This window comes from Ornithorhynchus anatinus, chromosome 1 (genome assembly GCF_004115215.2).
Source record: "Ornithorhynchus anatinus isolate Pmale09 chromosome 1, mOrnAna1.pri.v4, whole genome shotgun sequence".
NCBI classification, from domain to species: domain Eukaryota; kingdom Metazoa; phylum Chordata; class Mammalia; order Monotremata; family Ornithorhynchidae; genus Ornithorhynchus; species Ornithorhynchus anatinus.
In genome coordinates this window covers 90,191,289-90,215,618 of record NC_041728.1, presented here as the reverse complement: position 1 = coordinate 90,215,618, position 24,330 = coordinate 90,191,289, and the positions used below count along the sequence as shown (strand labels likewise).

The following is a 24,330-nucleotide window of genomic DNA, read 5'->3' as shown; positions in this document are numbered from 1 at the left end:
GTTTGGGAGAGTGCAATATACAATATTATTATTGTTATCATGGTATTTGTTAAGTGCTTGCCAGGCACAGTACTAAGCACTGGGGTGGATACAAGCAAATCGGGTTGGACACAGTCCTTGCCGCTCAGCCTCACAGTCTCAATCCCCATTTTACTTTGACAGATGAGGTAACTGAGACCTGGAGAAGTGAAATGACTTGCCCAAGGTCACATAGTAGACAAGTGGTGGAGCAGGTAATAGACACCTTCCCTGCCCACAATGAGTTTGCAGTCTAGAGTTGAGTAATATGGGCAGACTTGAAGGTTATAATTTGAAATTTTTATTTTAGTAATTGGAATCACCCCAAATGAAATATTAAGTTGTTTATAAACATGGAGACTAATGTTTTCTTGAGAGAAATCCCTTTCACTGTGCTGAATGGGAACAGCACAAAATATTGAAGGGGAATAAAAGGATAAATCAATTCATTTACAGTTCAATCCCATTAACCAGTGGAATTTACTAAATGCCTAGACTTTAAGTTCCTTATGGGCAGGGAACAAATTTGCTTTTTCTGTTGTATTGTACTCCATCAAGTCCTTAAAACAGTCCTCTGCACATCAATAAAAATAAATTATGGTATTTGTTAAGCACTACTATGTTCCAGACACTGTACTAAGCACTGGGATGGATATAGCAAATCGGGTTAGGTACATTCTCTGTCCCACATGGGGCTCAAAGTCTAAATCACCATTTTACAGATGAGGGAATTGAGGCCCAGGCAAGTGAAGTGGCTTGCTCAAAGTCACATAACAGACAAGTGACGGAGCTGGGATTAGAACTCATGACCTTCTGATTCCGAGGCTCGGTCTCTATCCACTTGCCATGCTGCTTCCCAGTAAGAGCTCAGTAAATACCGCTGATTGATTGAATGATTGAATATGAAGTGTTGGTGGTAAAGGATAAGAGGTTCCATTGTTTGGAGGGGACTCCTGGTTTTGTTCTTTTGGGAGTCCATTGTTTCCCTCAGGGGCTTCCTGTTTCTCATGGCAAAATTTATAACTCAGACACATCTTGAAAAATCCAAGCCCCTCAGGGTTGCCTGTGTCTTAACGGGAAGACCTGTAGCTACACATCTTATGAAATTCAGGTCTCCCTGGCAGCGCAAACTGTGGCCTGGACAATAATGATAATAATAATAATAATTGTCATTTTTTAGGTATTTATTGTGTGCCAGGCACTGTACTAAGCACTGGGGTAGATACAAGCAAATAGGTTGGACACAGTCCCTGTCCTACAAGGCACTCACAGTCTCAATGTCCATTTTACACATGAGCTAAATGAGGCACAGAGAAGTTAAATGACTTGCCCCAGGTCACATAGCAGACAAGTGGCAGAACAGAGATTAGAACCCACTTCCTTCTGACTCCCAGGCCTGTGCTCTATCCACTATGCGATGCATTCCGATGGGCAGGTTTCACAGAGAGAAGACAAGCACTAAGCAGCAAGCTAAAAGATGATCACACGAGATAAGCCAACCTAGAATGCAGTTATTCAGTCCCTTTAAGGTCCTTATCAGCATCCAGGTAGCCAAGGTGAGAATAGGGGCAGTGTGGATTGGGGCAGAAGTAGGGCGGCACCTGGGGCAGGGAAAGGGAGGTGTTTTGGATGCTGCATTATCTAGGGGGAGAGCAAACACAGAATAGAAAGCAGAACATGGAATGAAAGAGGGTCGTTTTGCTGGTGGCGGCTGGCTGCACCATTGCTGTGATGTGAGGCATTGGTTGTGCTGGATGTGTGTGTTATCCCTTTGGGCAAAGTGACACACCACTGAGGGCATTGGCTGTGCTTGTTTGAGTAAAGCAGCATTGTCTGTGGGGACCCAGCGACCCAGCAATAGAGGCCTCAACAAATGGTTATTGTGCTCCAGAGATTCAGCCTTTGACTCGACACTGATTTGGTCATCCCAACATGAAGCACTGAACTACTGATAATAATAATAATAATTGTATTTGCTAAGCACTTACTGTGTGTCAAGCACTGATCTAAGCACTGGGATAGATACAAGCTAATTAGATTGGACACAATCTCCGTCCCACATGCGGCTTACAATCAATCCCCATTTACAGATGAGGTAACAGAGACACCACCTCTCAGGGTCATACCTGGAGAGTTTCCAGGACTCTACTGGTCTCAACTTTGGGAGGTAGAGTCAAGCAGAGGCCTACCCATTCCATTCCTTGCTTAGGCAGTGGCTAGTGAGTGGAAGGCAATCTGCTACAAATCAAAACTCACCTGTGCTGGTCAGCAGTGCCACGGGAGAGAGTTGAGGGCAGAGACTCAGGTTTACTGCACGGAAGGAGGCAATGGTAAACCACTTCCATTTCTTACCAAGAAAGCTCTATGGATACACTAGCAGAACCATTGCAGATGGAGGTGGGGCGTTCTGGGAAAGATGTGTCCATGGTGTGGCTATGGGTTGGACATGACTCGACAGCATAAGACATAAAACTGAGGCACAGAGAAGTGAAGTGATTTGCCCAATGTCACACAGCAGACAAGTGGCATAGCCGGGAATAGAATCTAGATTTTTCTGACTCTCAGGTCCATGCTCTATTCACTAGGCCATGGTGTTTCTCTAAGTACTTGGAACAAAAAAGAAGAAGCAAGATATATGCTCCCTGCCCTCAGTGAGCTCACAGTCTTATGGGTGAGGGAGCACATAAAAACTATTGACAACAAGCATATCAGGATGAAGTAGCAGAAAAAGTGAATATATATATAGAAATAAAAATATGCATACGTATGTTTGTTCTAAGGGTGACTGTTCAGTTGACATGACGAAGAGGTGTGAATTATTTTATACCATTAGCCAATATGAAGACAAATGGTTGCTCTTAAATTCTGATAAATAGTATGTTGGTTTTTATTTTGAAGCAATACAATGACTGAGCATTAATTCACAGAAAAATGACATGACAAATACTAGTTTTTGCAGCTGGTTTTTAAAATATGTTTCTTATGAAAAAAATCACTATTATTTCTGTGGAAAGAATTCCTAGTCACTTGCCATCCAAACAATGACTTTTTTATAAAGTCAGAACACCCCAGCAGCCTCCCTTAGTACCTAGATACTTATTCCCACCCTCAGGACTTTTGTATTCATGAATAATCAATGCTATATCAATTATTTATTCTGCTATTTTACCTGAAATAAACATGCTACTACTCCACATCCTTGTTCTTCCTCTTATTCCCTCTATTTGTAAATAATTTGTGTCAGTTGGTCTCTCTCAATAGGTTGTAAACTCCTTGAGGGAACATATCTTTTGTTTCTTGTATATTGCCCAATGTGCTTAGTACAGTTCTCACTACCAGAAGTCACTCAGGAAATACTACTAATAGATTTTTTTAAGGTATATCAATAATCATGGTGTTTGTGCCAGGCACTGTACTAAGCACTGGGCTAGATACAAGCACATCGGGTTGGACATAGTCCCTGTCCCAAATGGGGCTCACGGTCTCCATCCCCATTGTACAGATGAGGTAACTGAGGCCCAGAGAAGTGAATTGACTTGCCTAAGGTCATACAACCGACAGATCTAGGATTAGAACCCATGACCTTCTGACTTCCAGGCCCTTGCTCTATCTACTATGCCATGTTACTAAATTGAATTCTAAATCCAAATTGAGGAGGAGCCCTCATGGCATGGAGGCAGTCAGCTAAAGCTACAGCAATGTTCCTGACCTTTGTGATGTGGTGACAAACATGATCTTTGATTTTTTTTTTTTGGAGAGGGTTGATAGTGGGGGGAAGTGTTATGATATTTGTTAAGCACTTACTTTGTGCCAAGCCCTGTATAAGCACTGGGGTAGATACAAGATAATCAGGTTGGACACAGTCCATGTCCCACTTGGGGCTTGTGGTGAGCCTACAACAAGCTGCCTTGTTAATGACTGTTTGTGATTCCACAAACAACAACAAGGAAGAGACTGGCCAAGGCAGTGATGGCCTCTACTTGAGCACAGGTGATTGTGGACCTGTGGGGGTGGAGCATGGAGGGAGGTGGGGATTTTTCTCCCTCTTCGACCCACCTGCCTCACCTAAAGAAGATTAAAGGTGTTTGTGTTGACTACCAGGCGGGCACTTGGAGGTAGCATGTAGAGGAACAAGAAGAAAGCATATGCAGAGCAGGAGAGCAGCACTTGAAAGCAGAAAGAAGAAGCTTTGGCAGAATGGGCTCCTTTAACCACAGTCCCTTGGGAGGTGTGGTATGTATCTATGTGTCACTCCCTTGCACATGTGTAAAACTAAGTAAAAAATTTTCCACAATAACCTTGCTGATCAGAGGTGTAGTTTGACTTCTATTAAGTGTCACTGAGGCTCCCCCAGTCCAGGAAGGTCCTGGTTGGTACAAATGGGGGGGATGGGAGGGGTCCAGGAAGGTCCTGGTTGGTACAAATGGGGGGTATGGGAGGGGCTTGTGACAGGGCTTGCCTGTCATAAAATAAAATGTAATACCCATTTTACAGATGAGATAACTGAGGCACAGTGAAGTGACTTACACAAGCAAGTTCTCACAGCAGATAAGTGGTAGAGCTGGGATTAGAACCCAGGTCCTTTTGGCTCCCATGACCATCCCCTATCCACTAGGCTAGTTTTCTCCTGGTGACATGGGTGTGATAAATAGTGACCTACTCTGCTAATGCAGCAAGAATGAAAGATTTCAGAAAGCCTGGCTATTTCAGGATCTTCTGATCAATCAATGACTATCCCACTGTTTCCCCAAAGACTGGAAGAAGGCCGGGAAAAAAGCTGGTCTGGGGGTGCTTCTAGGAATGAAGGGGGTGCCCTGGGGAGAAACCTGTCTTGGGGAGATGAGTTGAAACCATGACAGAGTGGCTCCAAGTCCTTGTAACCAAATGACCTCCAAACTCCCAGAAGCCATCTTGGCCTAGCTGGCTCTACAGGCTTTGGGTCATTTATGTCCTTCTCACTCTCACAGGCCTGTACCCATTCACTGGGTCCAGAGACTTCTTATAATCAATCAATTAATCAGTGCTATTGACTGAATGCTTACTGTGCACAGGGCTTGGGAGCGTACAATACAACAAAGTCATAATACTAAACTCCATAAGCAGGTTTGATGTTCCATTTGCCCTTCACAAATGGGGCATCAAAGATTCAGATAGGAAAATTGGACTTGGTTCAAGACCCAGGTTTAAATAATAGTAATAATGTTGGTATTTGTTAAGTGCTTACTGTGTGCAGAGCACTGTTCTAAGTGCTGGGGTAGATACAGGGTAATCAGGTTGTCCCATGTGAGGCTCACAGTTTTAATCCCTATTTTACAGATGAGGTAACTGAGGCACAGATAAGTTAAGTGACTTGCCCAGAGTCACAGCTGACAAGTGGCAGAGCGGGGATTCAAACCCATGACCTCTGACTCCCAAGCCCATGCTCTTTCCATTGAGCTATGCTACTTTGAAGTGGCATGGAGTAGTGGGTAGAGCACAGGCCTGGGATTCAGAAGGTAGTTGGTTCTAATCCTGATTTAGACTTGTCTGCTTGTGATCTTGGGCAAGTCACTTCACTTCTCTGGGCCTCAGTTACCTCCTCTGTAAAATGGGCATGGAGAATGTGAGCCCCACTTGGTACAACGACTGTGTCGAGCACTATTTGCTTGCATCCACCCCAGCACCTAGTCAGTACCTGGCACATAGTAAGTGCTTAACAAATACTATTCAAATAATGGAAAGGGGAGGACTGTAATTTCAATTTTCAGTCCTTGTATTTCTTATCCTCCCCCAACTCTAATGGTGCCTACTTGAATCAACTAAGTACCCCTTTCTCACCTCATCATCTCTAATGAAGAGATTGCAAATAAAAATAAACACATTACGAACTTTGGAAATGTGTAAGGGCATATTACAGGGCTAATTTATTTGAAGTGAAATCAATCAAATTGGACTCGTTTATCTCCCGTTAAACAAGTTAAAGTTTCATTCCAATAAAATGAAATGCCAAATGTGTTGACATGTTGAGCTTGAGATTTTCATTGAATAAAAGTCAGGAAATTCGGAGATAGGGTTCCTATAGCAACTGTACCTTGATTTTTTTAATATATGCATTTCAGCAAGTATAGGCATTAGTGCAGAAATAGGCTATGCCATGTTATGCATTTTAATATATGTGCCTGAGCAGGGAAAGGAAATTAAGGATCCTGAGAGAATTACAATTCCAACACTTACTAATTCTCCTGAGTTTTGTATACGAAATGACATCACTTGTTTGGCTGAAATGGAACTTCTGTTTTTCTCTTTTAACATATTGCACTTCATCAAGAACAATTTCTCCCTTTACAAGTTGCACTGTTAAAGGTGTCCCTCAGACAACTGAAAAACAAGTTGAGCTTTGCTGCAGAGGAGAATCAATAAGAAGTCTTTGATTATGCAATCTTTTGATTTGAAGCAAACTCAGTTAAAAACGAATCAGCTTCCACTCTCCCTACCTTCAATAGATATTGAAAGGAATTAACTGGATTTCTGATCCCACAGATAGATTGGCCTTTTTGACACTATCAAGTTTAGTCCTCTTACTTCAAGCTTATAAAACCGGTTTTGAGCATCTGAGCAACTTTTTATTTTTCCTTTAAAAGCAAGCAAATAGATCTGGTCTGAAAGACAACTTTTTTTAAAAAAAAATATTTTCCAGACAAGTAAACTGAAATTAGTAGATATTTGCCTCAGGAACAGAACTGTGTAAAATTTTGATTAGAATTTTTTCTTAATTCACTCTAAGCTAGGAACTGGGAACCAAACACATTCAAGGGGTTTGGACTGTGAAAAGAAATATTTGATGCCAACAATGCTAATAGATATTTATGACTACTGAGGTTTGGGAATAAAACATAATCTGGAAACAGTAAGACCTAAAGGAAAGAGCACAGAACTGGGAGTCAATGGACCTGGGTTCCAATCATGACTCTGCCATTTGCCTGTTGTATAATCTCGGTTAAATTGCTTGTTGTGTAATCTCGGTTAAATTAATAATAATAATAATGTTGGTATTTGTTAAGCACTTACTATGTGCCGAGCACTGTTCTAAGCGCTGGGGTAGACATAGGGGAATCAGGTTGTCCCACGTGGGGCTCACAGTCTTAATCCCCATTTTACAGATGAGGTAACTGAGGCACAGAGAAGTTAAGTGACTTGCCCACAGTCACACAGCTGACAAGTGGCAGAGCTGGGATTCGAACTCATGAGCCCTGACTCCAAAGTCCGTGCTCTTTCCACTGAGCCACGCTTTCTTAACACATCTGTGCCTCAATTTCCTCATCTGAAAAATGAGGCTTAAATCCAACTCTCTCTTACTTAGGCTGTGAGCTGCATGTGGGATAGGGACTGTGTTTGGCCTAATCATCTTGTATCTACCCCAGAGTTTATTGCAGTGCTTGACACAGAGTAAATATTTAAAAAGGACCTTAATTATATGCAAGGATTTTATCTTTGGTGCACTGGGGAATCAGTATATTCAGTCTGATTTTGTCCCCTATGTAGAAGGGAGATTAGGAATCCTTCAGATCACTTTGGGTCACCTATACAGACTAAAATATGTTTTCTTATTTCCCCCGTACAGTACAAGAATGATAAGTTTACAAGTATTCAGTCACATGTTGGATATATAACTGTGTGCACAGGGGATTGAAGAGAAGGAAGCTTGTTTTTGAACCCTCTTTCCTGAGAACTACATTTCCCAGAATCTTTCTGGGCTATTCTCCCAGAATTTTCTGGAAGATTAAGGGGGAAAATAATAATAATAATAACGATGTTGGTATTTAAGTGCTTACTCTGTGCACAGCACTGTTCTAATCGCTGGGGTAGATACAGGGTAATCAGGTTGTCCCACCATGAGGCTCACAGTCTTAATCCCCATTTTACAGATGAGGGAACTGAAGCACAGAGAAGTTAAGTGACTTGCCCAGTCACACAGCTGACATGTGGCAGAGCCGGGAAGGTGGATCTAGGTCAGTAGAAGTCAGAGGAAAACAAAGCTACTCAGTGAGTTAGGCTGAGCTTTCAGTCTGAGAAAACAGGAATAATGTGGTGTAATGGAAAGAACATGGGTCTGGGAGTCAGAAGGTCATAGGTTCTAATTATGGCTCTGCCATTTGCCTGCTGTGTGAAGTTGGGAAGCCACTTAAATTCTCTGGGCCTCAATTTCCTCATGTTTAAAATGGTGATTCAATGACTGTTCTCTCTTTTACTAAGACTGTGAGCCCAGTGTGCGGCGGAGACTTTGTCCATCCTGATTAAATTGTATCTACCCCAGTGCTTATAGCAGTATTTGACATATAATAAGCACTTACTACTACTACTACTCTCAGGGTCGTACCTGGAGAGTTTCCAGTACTCTACCAGTCATGACTAGAGGAGGAAGAGTCATTCAGAGGCATACCCATTCCCATTGTGAGCTTGGGCAATGGCTAGTGAGTGGTAGGCAATCTGCTACAAGACAAAACTCACCTGTGCTGGGCAGCAGTGGCATGGGAGAGAGTCGAGGGCAGAGACTCATTTACTGAGCAGAAGGAGGAAATGGTAAACCGCTTCCATATTTTTACCAAGAAAAGTCTATGGATCCACTACCAGGACGATTACAGATGGAGGTGGGACATTCTGAGAGAGATGTGTCTCTATTGTCGCTATGTGTTGGACATGACTCAACAGCATAAGACGACAACAGCTACTACAGAGAAGCAGCATGGCTCAGTGGAAAGACCCCAGGCTTGGGAGTCAGAGGTCATGGGTTTGAATTCCGGCTCTGCCACTTGTCAGCTGTGTGAATGTGGGCAAGTCACTTAACTTCTCGGTGCTTCAGTTACCTCATCTGTAAAATGGGGATTAAAACTGTGACCCTCACGTGGGACAACCTGATTACCCTGTATCTACCCCAGCACTTAGAACAGTTCTCTGCATATAGTAAGCACTTAAATACCAACATTATTAATACCAACATTATTACAACAGCTACTACTATTGGTAATAATAATAATGATCTGAGAGGTGAGACTTAGCTTGCCTCTATTGTTTGGATCAGCCTCCTGTGCACTGTTGATCTAAGGAGCAATCAACTGCGCTTCATGCTCAGAAAAGTTATTTAATTATTATATTGTAAGAAATGGGAACTTTGCTTCTCCTTTCCCTTTTGCTTTCTCTGATTCAAATCCAAATTTCTCAGGCCCATGGCTTCCCTGGGTAAACAAGAATGTCAGAAACAACTATGAATTTTCCCATCATTCATCCATGAGTGACTCAGGACGTGGACTAGTTCTGGGACCCTAAAGTAAGGATTGGTAACGAAAGATTTGGAGTTGCTCAAATTCTACCAAGGGTGTCTTTGTGTGTGTGTGCGCTAGAGAAAGCTCTTAAGAATGGCAGCATGACATAATGGATAGAGCATGGGCCTGGGAGTCAGAAGGACCTGGTTTCTAATTCTGGCTCTGCCACTTGTCTGCTGTGTGACTTTGGGCAAAACACTTCACTTCTTTGCCTCAGTTACCTCATCTGTAAAATGGGGATTGACACTGTGAGCCCCACGTGGGACAAGGACTCTGTCCAGCCACATTTGCTTGTACCCACCCCAATGCTTAGTACAGTGCCTGACACATAGTGAGCATTTAACAAATGCCATTATTATTGTTATTTGGATTAGAGCATGGACTTGGGATTCAGAGGATGTGGATTCTAAGCCTACCTCCACCATTTGTCTTCTGTGTGACCTTGGGCAAGTCACTTAACTTCTCTGTGCCTCAGTTACCTCAGCTGTAAAATGGGGATTAAAAGTATGGGTCCTACATGGGACAACCTGATTACCCTGTATCTACCCCAGCACTTAGAACAATGCTTGGCACATATAAGTGCTTAACAAATACCATTATTATTATTACTGTTATTATCAACTGTATCAATTGAGCACTTACTGTATGGAGAACCTGGGCTATGGTTCAGATGCATGTTTCCTATGTTCCGCCTAAATATGTCCCAAAGAAGCTCAGTAGACAGGAGTAGACTAGATGGCAAGACAGGCAGCTACCACCCAGAGAGCAATTCTCTGCTGGAAACTGCCAGCCCGACTCCTCCCCAGTAAACTTGTCACTTCTCCTGGAAGCAAATCTACACCAGGCCTGACTCAAAACAAGAACAAGAAAGGGGAAGAAGAGGAGGCAATCAATCAATCACTTTATTTATTGAGTGTTTACTGTGTACAGAGCACTATTCTAAACTCTTGGGAGAGTACAATATAACCAAATTAGCAGACATGTTCCCAATCCATACTGAGCTTAAATTCTAGGAGGTGAGACACACAGTAACAAGAATGAATAAGTAATTTATAATAAGTAATTCAAAGATGTGTACATAAGTACTGGGGGTAGGGTGAATAAGGAATGTCCAAAGATAATGTTGGTATTTGTTAAGCACTTACTATGTGCAGAGCACTGTTCTAAGCGCTGGGGTAGATACAGGGTAATCAGGTTGTTCCACATGAGGCTCACAGTTAATCCCCATTTGTCAGATGAGGGAACTGAGGCACAGAGAAGAGAAGTGAATTGCCCACAGTTACATAGCTGATAAATGGCAGAGCCGGGATTAGGTCACAGATTCAAGAGTCCTCTAGACTCCAAGCTTGTTCTCTAGACTGTAAACTCGTTGTGGGGAGGGAATGTGTCTGTTATGTTATACTGTACACTCCCAAGAGCTTAGTACATTGCTCTGCACACAGTAAGTGCTCAATAAATATGATTGATAAGAGTCGAGGACTATTATGACAGTACCCTGAGTTAGTCACAGGTATTTTCTGAGCACCACCCACTGAGAGCAAAGCATCATTCAGGGTGACTTAGTGGAAATAACACAGGCTTGGGAGTCAAAGGACATGGGTTCTAATCCTGACTCCACCACTTGTGATCTGGGGCAAGCTACTTAACTTCTATGTACCTCAGTTACCTCATCTTAAAATGGGGATAAAGACTGTGTGCCCCATGTGGGACAATCTGATTACCTTGTATCTACCCCAGCGCTTAGAACAGTGATTAGCACATAGTAAGTGCTTAACAATTACCATTATTATTATTAACATTCTAAATGCTGATGAGTAATACAGTAGTAAGACATACTATTCCTCATTGAGCTTATATGTGTTAACTTGGCTCATATTAGTTAGCTACAAGCAAAGCCAGGACTAGAAACCAGGTCTCATGACTTCCAGAGATGAAGTAATCACAGTAATAGCATTTATTGAACACTCACTTGGTGCCAACCACTGTTATAGGTGTTTGGGAAGTACAGATTATAGAAAGGATATGTTCCCTGCCCATAAGGAGCTTCCACTCTAATGGGACTCAATCCACTGGACCCACAACAGGGCCAGGACTAAATGAGGTAATATGAATTTCTGGAGAGGACTGTGTGAACCATTTCCCCTAGCAAAAAATCAAGTCCACAAAAGTGAAATGGAAAAAGCCAGATTAGATCAGAGGCTATCATTTGGGCACAAATCAAACGCATTTGTATGACACACCTGCCAAAAGATTCAACATATGATGCATGTTTAATCCTGCCCCTCTAAGTATCTTGGGGACATTTAAAATAGAAATATCTGATGACATTTTGATAGCCACCTGATCACCTGGGACACATTCCAGAAAAGGCCACAGGTATAACTTCTTAAATACAAAAGCCCAATATTCTTTTGATGACCGTCTTTGCGATTCGATGAGCAACAATGTTTCCTCTGATGGAATTTGGAGATGTGGAACCAGGATCATTAACTCATTCCATGGCTAAAGGGCAACATCTGAAAATGCAGGAGTCATTGGCTTGCTCTGGATAGTTAGGTAGATGATCATTAATGAAGTCTTTAACATGGCTCACCACCTGCACACCAATGAAACAGGAACCTCTGCGATATCTAAATGAGGTCTTACAGGTATAAAGGGACCTGGGTGGAACATGCATTCTGCCCAGAGTGTGCAGAATTGATGTAAACATGAGACATTACAGGCATTCAGTGTTGTCTCTGAGAGGGACTGAAGACTTTAATGAAGGCATACGAAGGGACTAGACTCTTGCTTGGCTTCCTGGAGAATGAGGACCAACAGGTTTGCTCCTTAATAATCTGACTTTTTTAAAATGTAGGGAAAAGAGTCTGACAGACATAATGTAGTTCAGATGCTGCTGTAGGGAGTATGCATGCACTCTTCTCCCTAGCAATTCTGACTACAAAGGCACCATATCATTTGGGAACTCTGCCAATGCTACTAAATGTCTGAAACGTAGTGTGAGTCAGTGAAGATCTAATTCTTCTTCTTCTTTTTATATTAAGTGCTTACTACGTGTGAAGCCCCCTCTCAGGGTCGCACCTGGAGAGTTTCCAGTACTCTAGCAGTCTTGGCTATGTGAGGGAGAGTGAAGCAGTGGCCTACACATTCCATTTCTAGATTGGGCAGTGGCTAGTGAGTGGAAGGCAATCTGCTACAAGTCAAAACTCACCTGTGCTGGGCAGCAGATGCACAGGAGAGAGTCGAGGGCAGAGACTCAGGTTTACTGCGCAGAAGGAAGCAGTGATAAACCATTTCCGTATTTTACCAAGAAAACTTTATGGATACACTACCAGAATGATTGCAGATGGAGAGCCAGGCGTTCTGGGAGAGATGTGTCCGTGGTGGTGTTATGGGTCGGGAACAACTCGACGGCATAAGACAAGACATGACATTTGTGAAGCACGGTTCTAAGAACTGGGGTAGAGACAAGTTAATCAAGTTGGAACAAAGTCCCTGTCCCACATGGGGCTCACAGTCTTAGGAGGAGCGAGAACAGTCATTGAATTCTCATTTTGAAGATGGAGAAACTGAGGCACAGAGAAGTTAAATGACTTGCCCAAGGTCACACAGCAGAAAAGAGAAGAATTGGGGATCAGAACTCAGGTCCTCTGACTCTCAGGCCCATGCTCTATCCACTATGCCCCACTGCTCTAATCCTGAGTGAGGAACAACAGAACACAGGATTTATATTCTCCAAAATGTCCAAACCATTTAAACATTTTGGCACCTGGATTTGCCAAATGAATTATGCATTTCTTAGGTAAAATTCATTTCTAAGAAATTGGCTTATCCACTTAACTGGCTTAATAGGCAAGTCCCTTAACTTCTCTGTGCCTCAGTTAGCTCATTTATAAAATGGGAATTAAGACTGTGAGCCCTATATGGGACATGGACTGTGTCCAATCTGATTAGCTTGTACATACCCCAGTGCTTATTACAGTGATGGACACATAGTAAGTGCTTAATAAATATCATGAAAACTTAAATTCAGGCAAAGCTGTTTGGATCTCTAAAGGGAAACTTTCCTAATAAGAACAATAACAATAATAAGAATAATATTTGTGAAACGGTTACTATATGCAAGCACTGAACTAAGCATTGGGGTACATAAAAGATAATTAAGTTGGACACAGTCCCTGTCCTTCATCTATCTGTAAAGTAGGAGGGAAAACAGATATTTACTCTCCATTTTACAGATGAGGATACTGAGATACAAGGTTAGATGACATACCCAAGGTCACATGGCAGGCAAGTGTCAAAGCTGGGATTAGAACCTAGGTGTTCTGACTCCCAAGTCTGTGATCTTCCACTAGACCATGCTGTTTTAAAAGAGCTACTTAAATGAGATGCTTCAATATGAGAATTTATATTCATTCTATTTTTATTTGCCCTACAGTCTTCATTTTTCTTCCCTTCTTACTCCATATTGGGAAGCAGCATGACAGTGGAATGAATATGGGCCCGGGAGTCAGAAGACCTGGGTTCCATTTTCAGCTCTGAGAAGCAGCGTGGCTCAGTGGAAAGAGCACGGGCTTTGGAGTCAGGGCTCATGAGTTCGAATCCCAGCTCTGCCACTTGTCGGCTGTGTGACTGTGGGCAAGTCACTTAACTTCTCTGTGCCTCAGTTCCCTCATCTGTAAAATGGGGATTAAGACTGTGAGCCCCAAGTGGGACAACCTGATTCCCCTATGTCTACCCCAGCGCTTAGAACAATGCTCGGCACATAGTAAGCGCTTAACAAATACCAACATTATTATTATTATTATTAGCTCTGCCACTTATTTGCTGTGTACCCTTGAGCAAGACGCTTAACTTCTCTGTGCCCCAGTTAACTTATCTGTAAAATGGGGATAAATTATTCTCCCTCTGACATAGACTATGAGCCTCACATGGGACAGGGACTGTGTCCAACCCAATTATCTTTTTTCTACATCAGTGTTTAGTACAGTGGCCAGCACATAGTAAAAGCTTAACAAGAACTATTTTAAAAAAGGTGAATTTATTTCATATAAGCTTATTGAACACTTAATGAACAAAGATAAATATTGTGATTTATTTAAAGTGACCAGAGATTGGGTCATATCAGCTCACTCCAATCTGGCCCCATGTTAACTATATACTCTCTTCACCCTCTATTCCCCAACTCATGGTCTTCTTCACTCTTCCCATGCCAATCTTCTATATGTACCTATCCCAACCTCTTGTTGGGATATTCCACCTCCAACCTCTTGTTGTTTCCCTGGCTTAGAACTCCCTCCTTCCTCATATCAGGTAGACCACAGCTCTCCCTCCATTCAAAGATCTTCTCACTCCCACTTTTTCATTCAATCATAAATGCTGAGGGCTTACTGTGTGCAGAGCACTGTACTAAGCGCTTGGGGGAGTACGATATAACCAAATTAGCTGAAACATTGCCTGCCATAGTAAGCTTATAGTCTAAAAGGGGAGGCAGACATTAATATGAATAAGTGATTTATAATATGTAATTTAAAGATATGCACGTCAGTGCTGTGGGGTTGGGAGTAGAGCACATATCAAGTGTCCAAAGGTCACAGATTGAAGTGCATAGATGATGTAGAAGCGAGAAAAGAGGAAAGGGAAAAGAAGACTTAATCAGGGAAGGCTTCAAGGCAGGAGGAAATGTGACCTTAGTAACACTTTGAAGGTGGAAAGAGTGGTGGTTGGGAATATATGGAGGGAGAGGGAGTTCCAGGCTAGGGGGAGGATGTGGGAAAGGGGTTGGCAGCAAGATAGATGAGATAGACGATAGAGATAGAGGAGATCAGGGCACAGTGACAAAGCCATAGCTAGGGGAGTGGTGTGTGTGCAGTCTGGGCTGTAGGAGGAGCTTAGCGAGGTGAGGTAGCAGGGGGAGAACTGAATGAGTGCTTTAAAGCCCATGGAAAGGAGCTTCTGTGTGATGTGGAGGTGGTTGGGCAGCCACTGGGGGTTCTTGAGGAGTGGAGAGACATGAACTGAACTTTTTTTTGATAAATTATTCATGCAGCAGGGTGAAGTAATAATAATGGTATTTGTTAGGTGCTTAATATATGCCAAGCATTGTACTAAGCCCTGGAGTGGATACAAGCAAATTGGGTTGAACACATCCCTGTCCCACATGAGACTCACATTCTCAATCCCTATTTTACAGATGAGGTAACTGAAGCACAAAGACATGAAGTGACTGGCCCATGATCACACAGCAGATGTGTGGCAGAACTGGGATTGGTATGGACTGGAGTGAGGAGAGACAAGGACATTAGGAGGTCACTGAGGAGGCCTGGGAGTCAGAAGGTAATGGGTTCTAATCCTGGCTCCTCCATTTGTCTGCTGTGTTACCTTGGGGAAGTCACTCACTTCTCTGTGCCTCAGCTCATCTGTAAAATGGAGATTGAGACTGCGAGCCCTATGTGGGACAGGGACTGTGTCCAACCTGATTTGCTTGTATCCGCCCCAGTACTTAGTACAGTACAGTTCCTGGCACATAGTAAATGCTTAATGAATACCATGATAATTATGATTTTTAGTCAAAGTGATCCCCTAGGATAAGTGCTTGGATCAGCATGGTAGCAGTTTGGATTAAGGGGAGAAGGGCAGATTTTAGCAATGTTCTTAAACATTGTTTCTCCAACACCTTCTCCAACAAGTCTTTCCCGATTAATTTCCCAGCACCATGAGCCACATCATCTCTTCAGCGAACTTTAGAACATATAATAATAATAATGTTGGTATTTGTAAAGTGCTTGCTATGTGCAAAGCACTGTTCTAAGCGCTGGGGTTGATACAAGGTCATCAGGTTGTCCCACGTGGGGCTCACAGTCTTAAAATCCCCATTTTCCAGATGAGATAACTGAGGCCCAGAGAAGTTAAGTGACTTGCCCAAAGTCACACAGCTGACACGTGGTGGAGCCCAGTATTAGAACCCACCACCTCTGATTCCCAAGCCCAGGCTCTTTTCACTGAGCCACGCTGCTTCTCTAAGCACATCTCCTTTCTCAACACTCATAATAAAAATAATGATGATGGCATTTGTTAAGCACTTACTATGTGCCAAGCACTGTTCTAAGCATTGGGGGGGATAGAAGGTGATCAGGTTGTCCCACGTGGGGCTCACAGTCTTAATTCCCATTTTCCAGATGAGGTAACTGAGGCACAGAGAAGTTAAGTGACTTGCCCAAAGTCACACAGCTGACAAGTGGTGGAGCTGGGATTAGAACCCATGACCTCTGCCTCTCAAGCCCGTGCTCGTTCCATTGAGCCATGCTGCTTCCCTAAAACTCATGTGTATTTGTGTACTCAATTATTTTGACCGGTCTAGTTGCCACCATTTCTATGTGTTTCCTCTTAGAATGTCAGTTCCTATTAGAGCATAAGCTTCTTTTAGGACAGGAAGTGTGTTGCTTCTTTATTCTGTACTTCTCTATTGTCTAGTACCATGTACCACATAGGTGTTCAGTTAATGCTACTTCTACTGATGGAGAAGCAGCTTGGCCTAGTGGAAAGAGCATGAGCCTGAGAGTCAGAGAACATGAGTTCTAATCCCAGCTCTATCACACCTCTGCTGTGTGACCTCGGGCAAGTTATTTAACTTCTCTGTGCCTCAATTTCCCCAACTGTAAAATGGGTAGCTCCTTTTCTCCCTCATACTTCTCTGTGTCTGTTACCTTATCTGTAAGATGAAGATTAAGACTGTGAGCCCTATGTGGGACATGGATTCAACCCAACTGACTACTCTGTATCTGCCCCAGCACTTAGAAAAGTTCCTGACTTAGAGAAAGTGCTTAAGAAATACCATTAAAAAATAAAAGATTGTGAGGCTCCTGAGAGACAGAGACTGTGTCCAACCTTGGCAGAGTCCACCCTTAACAAATACCCAATTATTACTAATTATTATTATTACTACTGCTGCAACTATTATCACTATTAGTACTACATTATGTGGGATGCCGGCAGTTCCAAGAGGGTTAGGGTCAAGAGAGAAAAGGAGGAGAGAACATGGAAGGAAAGAGGGAATAATGAAAGGAGAAATGAGAAAAATAAATATGAAAAGAAAGAAGGAAAACATGAGGGAAGATGGGCAAAAACAAGGAAGGGAAGGAGAAAGGTACTTTCATTCATTCATTTAATTGTATTTATTGAGCGCTTACTGTGTGCAGAGCATTGTACTAAGTGCTTGGAATGTACAATTCAGCAACAGATAGAGACAATCCCTGCCCAACAACGGGCTCACAGTCTAAATGGGGAAGATAGACAGCAAAAACAAAACAAGTAGTCAGGCATCAGTGCCATCAAAATATTTAAATAGAATCATAGATATGTACACATCATTAATAAAATAGAGTAATAATTAATATGTACAAATATACACAAGTGCTCTGGGGAGGGGAAGGGGGTAGAGCAGAGGGAGGGCGTAGTGGCAATGAGGAGGGGAGGAGGGGCAGAGGGAAAGGGAGGGCTCAATCTGAGAAGGCCTCCTGGAGGAGGTGAGCTCTCAGGGCTTTGAAGAGGGGAAGAAAGTTTTGGCAGATGTGAGGAGGGAGGGCATTCCACCCAATGTCCTCTACCATCCAAGCAGTATCAGTGCTCTCATCAGCACGCTCCAGGAGGCAGACACTTTCCCACCACAGTCCAGGTGATACAGTTTCCACCCACCCAGTTTCCACTTGAGGGCAGAGATCATACATATCTACTGACTGACTTTATCATACTCTCCCAAGCACTTAGCACAGCTCTTGGCACCCAGTTAGTGCTCAGTAAATAGCACTGATTGATTGGTGATTGATTGAGGGGTTTCCTGGGATGAGCCAGCTCCCAAACTATAGTCCCCTTCCATTTAGGTGGAATTTTGAGCATCCGCTCCGGCTTCAATCTCACGGTGTGGGGCTCAGGCAGTTGTGATGCTGTCCATCCCATTTTCACTGCCAACACTTTCTCTCCACTACACAGTGAGGGAAATGACTACCAAATTGGGCTAATTGGCTAGTGAGTGCACTCTTCTCAACTGGGTGTCTTTTCCTTTAGTTTTTATTTGTCCCCCAAAGCCTAAAGTAGCAGGCAAGACCCAGATCCTCCTAGAGCAAGGGCCTGGGAGTCGGAAGGACCTGGTTTCTAGACCCAGATTCACCACTTGTCTGTTGTGTGACTTAGGACATGTCGCTTAATGTCTCTGTTCCTTAGTTACCTCATCTGTAGAATGGAGATTGAGACTGTGAGACCCTCCTCTCCACTTGGGACTCGATTGGGACTGTGCGGTAGGGACTGTGTCCAACTTGATCATCCTGTATATACCCCAGTGCTTAAAACAGTGACAGGCTCATAGCACTTAACAAATACCATTAAAAACAAACAAACAAAAAACCTCAGGACTACTCCATTTAAACTGGGATATCAGCTCCCCTTAGCCTAATTTTATGTATTAAAAACATCGCAAATAAAACATTTTCCACCTGTTGCAGAGGGGATTTATTTTATTTTTTTGTTAGCTAAAATTAATGCTTTTTGAGGTCCATTTGTATGTGGAGAGGGATGAAAAGAGCACTACCTGTATGAGATGAATACCATCTCACTCTGGTGGCATATATATATAGATAGATAGATATCATTAGTGGTCTCACTAATAACGGAGTCTCCATCTCCTTTACCAGCAGGAGCTTTCTGGAATTGGTGGGAGGGCACCAGGACTGATGACAAGATGACATCTTTAGGACACATCTAGACCAAAGTATTCTATGATCTCGTTTGAAGAGTAAAATGTTTGGGGGGGGGGGAATCCCGAGGCATTTCAAATTTCCAATTCATAAGAATTGGAGAAAGGCTCAACCTCTTTAACATACTAAAGAAATAGAAAACTCATCAATTTGTATTTGTCTCATAGGTCTATTGGTGTTTGCCCTAGACTTAAGTTAAACGAAAAGCACCAATTCTGGGAAATAATTCAATTTCTGTTTTTGTCCACGGAAAACGAGAAACTTTTTCCAATTACAGTATTAAAGAAAGAAATCCTAACATCAGTTCCTTGAACTCTGAATGTATCTCATTTCTATATTGGGTGAAATTGCCTTTTAGGCATAATTTATGGTGCAATTTCTGCAAATGAAGCAGGTTATAGTACTATCTCTGCAGATGTGCAGGAGGACTTTTAATGTGAAGTATAAAGAACAATTCAGATATGAACTCTTTTTGGAATACTCTATAAGACAGTGAAGAGCCAGCCCCTCACAGTGGACCATTTAAGTGTTGTTCAATGGACTATGTGTGAAATGCATATTTTTCCATTAGTTGAACATGTTATACTGTGAAGCAGTTTATACACTATTCTCAGGAGCAAAGATGCTCAATGTGTTAGAATAATTTTTCAAAAGTGTTCTGGTTGGTTGTGCTAAAGGGATGCATCCTCTCTACTGTAGTGGACTTAATAGACCATCCTAGGAGTAGGTAGGCAATAAGGGAGTAGGAATTAAAATGGGACATTCCAATCCAAATCTTTTGGAGAGATTGAAAATTGCCCTTTTCCTCAATTATACCAATGAAATTCCTGTGAAGAATTTAAATTGTCAATGTGGTCGATTCTAACCTTCTCTTGATAGAATTGTAAATTTTTTTAAGTTTGTCTGGTGTTAGAGTGGAAGCTCCTTATAGCAGGGGACTTGTCACTTCTTTATTCTGAATTTTCCAATTACCTGGTATACTGCGTGGCATTAAGTGGTTGCTCAGTAAATGCCAATGCTACTACTACTACTTCTCTGTAATATTTATAAAATAACTCATAGAAACAAAAAAAACACCCAAAACTACTATTTAATCCCACTAACAAAATATTAAGCATTTACAAATCATAAAGTGTACACTAATTTTATCAATTGAGATGATAGTAAAACACCATTATTAATTATTTGCTTTATTAAATCAGATGGGAGCAAAGCCAATGGATTTAAATTGCCCCAATTGTCTATTTGGGATTGTTCATGGAAGTTTTTTTTTGAACTATTTTGTTTAAGCACTTACTAGGTACCAGACACTGTACTAAGCCCTGGGGTGGAGACATACTAAACATTCTCTGTCTCACATGGGGCTCACAGTCTTAATCCCTATTTTACAATTGAGCTAATTTAGGGGCTGAGAAGATAATTGACTTGCCCAAAGTCACACAACAGACAAGTGGCAGAGCCAGGGTTAGAACCCAAATCCTTCTGATTCCCAGGCCCTTCCTCCAAGATAGAGACTCGTCAGCTTTCCAAGGTGAGTACTCACTGAAATTAGATGAATCATATCATGCTCTTTGTTTTAGATTTCCTGAATTATTTCCCAAGGATGTGACTTAAAAAAAAGTTTATTCCCTTATAATTACCTGCCATAATATATTTCATTCTGTTTCGGGTCAGCTAGAGAAGCAGCATGGTGTAGTAGAGCACAAACCTGGGAATAAGAAGGTCATGAGTTCTAATTCCGGCTCCACCATTTGTCTGCTTTGTGACCTTGGACAAGTTACTTCACTTCTCTGTGTCTCAGTTATCTCATCTGTAAAATGGGGATTGAGGCTGTGAGATCCAAATGGAACAGGGACTGTGTCCAACTCTATTTGCTTCCATCCACCCCAGAACTTTATAGCCTCACCAGCACCTGGCACATAGTAAATGTTAACAAAAGCCATAATTATTATCATTATTTGGAATCATTTTATTAAACCTATAATTTTCAATATTCCAAACTGAACCCAAAAGAGAAATCTAAGTTGCTGTAAAATAGTACAGTGGTCCTCCAAACATCAGTCAATAGTATCTAATGGCATGTACACGTACAGACCCAGGATTAAGCAGCTAAAGGACAGCAAGAAAGGTAAATCCCCTCTCTGTTCATTTTCTCTTGTTCTCCACATGCCTACGCTGGCTTACCCATGGAGGTATGGTGGATTCTGCGAAACCATGGTTCTCAGCCCAGTTCTTCCTGGCTAATGGAGAAGCATATGTGGACTACTCCACCTATCAATCAATCAATCAGTAGTATTTATTGAGCACTACTGTTATGTGGTTCCTCTCAGGGTCACACCTGGAGAGTTTCCAGTACTCTCCCAGTCTCGGCTATGGGAGGGAGAGTCAAGCAGAGGCATACCCATTCCTTTCCTGGCTTGGGTAGTGGCTAGCAAGTGGAACGCAATCTGCTACAAGTCAAAACTCACCTGTGCTGGGCAGCAGCAGGATGGGAGAGAGTTGAGGTGGAGACTTGAGTTTACTGTGCGGAAGGAGGCAATGGTAAACCACTTCCATATTTTTACCAAGAAAACTCCATGGATACACTACCAGAATGATTGCAGTTGGAGAGCAGGGCATTCTGGAAAGATGTATCAGGGTGTGGTTATAGGTCGGAAATGACTCGACAGCATAAGACAAGACTGTTATTTGGATCGTAAACAAAATGTGTAAGAGAGTCTTTTTCAAAGACCCTCATGTTCATGGATACAGTCTCAATTTCAGCAGTTTCATTTTTAAAGTGACAGACAACTGAGAAGCAGCGTGGCCTAGTGGATGGAGCATGGGCCTGGGAATGAGCAGGATGTGGGTTCTAATCCTGTCTCTGCCACTTGTCTGCTGCATGACCTTGGGCAAGTAAATTAACTTCTCAGTGTCTAAATTACCTCAACTGTAAAATAGGGATTAAGACCGTGAGTCCTATGTGGGAAATAGACTGTTTACACTAAGACAGTTACATAATAATAATAAAAATTATTATTTTGCTAAGAGCTTATTATGTGCCAGGCACTGTACTACATGCTGGGGTAATAGTAATAATAATGATGATATTTGTTAAGCACTTACTATGTGCCAAGCATTGTTGTAAGCACTGGGGTAGATACAAGGTAATCAGGTTATCCCATATTTGGCTCACAGTCTTAATCCCCATTTTACAGATGAGGTAACTGGGGCACAGAGAAGTTAAGTGACTTGCCCAAAGTCAAACAGATGACAAGTGGCAGAACAGGGATTAAAACCCACAACCTCTGACTCCCAAGCCCATGCTCTTTCCACTAAGCCACAAGCAAATTGTGTTGGACACAGTCCCTGTCCCAGGTGGGGCTCACAGTCTCAATCCCCATTTTACAGATGAGGTAACTGAGGGACAGAGAAGTGAAGAGACTTGCTCAAAGTCACACAGCAGACAAGTGGCAGAGCTGGGATTAGAACTCAATACCTTCTGACTTCCAGGCCCATGCTCTGTACATTATGCCATGCTGATGCTTCTATAAGCGCTTAACAAATACCATAAAAATTATCAGAAGTCAGTGCAATATAGCAGTATATTCAGCACTTGAGAGAGTACAGAAGAGTTCTACATCATCAGGGAGCCTACAGCCTAGTGGGGAAAGCACACAAAAATAATTTGCAGATAGGAGGAGAAAGGAAAAGTTGAGAGGTAGAAAAGTGAATGCTTGTGTGATAGGGTATGTAACTGACACATACAGAAGTGTGTAGTTGATAAAACAGTGTGTAGTTGTTCCAGCAGTGCTGAAGGCATAGGATGCTATAACCTGGGAAGGACAGAAAGTTGCCTGGGGAGATCCTTTTTGGAGGGAGAAGATTTTAGAAGAGCTTTCTTGAAGATCGGGAGAGCTTGTAGTCTGGTGCTTTTGAAGGGGGAGAGAATTCCATGCAGGAGAGAGGGCATGCAGAACAAAAGATCAAAAGTGGGAAAGATGAAAACAAGGCACTGTGAATAAATCAGATTTAGAGGAACAAAGAGTATGAACTGGGGTATTGTGAGTCAAGAAAGTGGAAAAGTGGTAGAGAGAACCCATGGAGTCAGAAAGCCACCAAAGATGAATCTCTTGAACAGATGGCAAAATACTAATGTTTGGGAGGAATTGCTCAGGGCAGACAAGGGATGGGGAGGAGCTATGTACCAGTGTTTCCTGGCATTGGGGATGTAAGAGAGGTCCTTACTCATTTCTATCCAGAATGGGAGAGATCATAGAAGAGCCTGGAAATGAGGTAATTTTAGCCACAGGTAATTCTCAATTCAAGACATTTTGAGATGAAGCAGGGCACTTAGAATGGTTCTAAATTTCACCTTTACAAACATTGGCTTTTACTTCACCCTAGCCTCACCCTAGCTAGTCCCCTTATGATTCTAGTTACAGGGAACAGGAGGTAGGAGTGAGGAAGCAAGGACTTCCTCCCCTCTCTGGGGAAATGGAGAAACAATTTCAAAAGCCATAGTTGAGACTAAAGAAAGTTCAAAGAGATGAGGTGGAGGGAAATGTGGGAGAGGAGGCCAAATGGGAAGGGGGTGGTTACTTGATGACCAGAGGGGGCCAAGGTGGATGAACATCCGCACATCCAATCTGTCACCAACACCTGCCGGTCTCACCTTTACAACATTGCCAAGATCTGCCGCTTCCTCTCCATCCAAATGACTATCGTGCTAGTACAAGCTCTCATTATATCCCGACTCTACTATTGTTCCAGCCTCCTCTCTGATCTCCCTCCTGTCTCTCTCCACTTCAGTCTATTCTTCATTCTTCTGCCCGGATCATCTTCCTGCAGAAACACTCTGGACATGTCACTCCCCTCCTCAAAAGCCTTCAGTGGTTGCCTATCAACCTTCGCACGAAACAAAAGCTCCTCATTCTTGGCTTCAAATCTCTCCATCACCTTGCCCCCTCTTACCTCATCTCCTTTCTATCTTTCTACTACCCAACTCTTACACTCTGCTCCTGTGCTGATCACCTCCTCACTGTCCCCCATTCACGCCTATCCCGCTGCCAACCCCTGGCCCATGTCCTACTGCTGTCCTGGTATGCCCTCCCTCCTCACATCTGCCAAACAACTCTCTTCCCCTCTTCAAAGTCCTACTGAGAGGTCATCTCCTCCAGGAGGCCTTCCCAGACTGAGCCCCCCCTTCCCTCTGCTCTCCCTCCCCTCCCTCCCCCCCCAACCCTCTGTTCTTCCCCCTTCTCCTCCCTTTAGCACTGTGCTCA

At 42.7% G+C, this 24,330-nt stretch overlaps 3 non-coding genes across 3 annotated transcripts; all 3 read left to right on the top strand.

Moving 5' to 3' along the window:
- The first annotated feature begins 2,126 nt into the window (after positions 1-2,126).
- LOC114815903 lies at positions 2,127-2,264 on the top strand. Its single transcript, XR_003763700.1, has one exon. It is a non-coding gene; the product is annotated as a small nucleolar RNA SNORA7 (small nucleolar RNA).
- Positions 2,265-12,380: 10,116 nt separating this feature from the next.
- Positions 12,381-12,518, top strand: LOC114816554. Its single transcript, XR_003764344.1, has one exon. It is a non-coding gene; the product is annotated as a small nucleolar RNA SNORA7 (small nucleolar RNA).
- Positions 12,519-21,386: 8,868 nt separating this feature from the next.
- Positions 21,387-21,524, top strand: LOC114817655. Its single transcript, XR_003765511.1, has one exon. It is a non-coding gene; the product is annotated as a small nucleolar RNA SNORA7 (small nucleolar RNA).
- Positions 21,525-24,330: the final 2,806 nt, after the last annotated feature.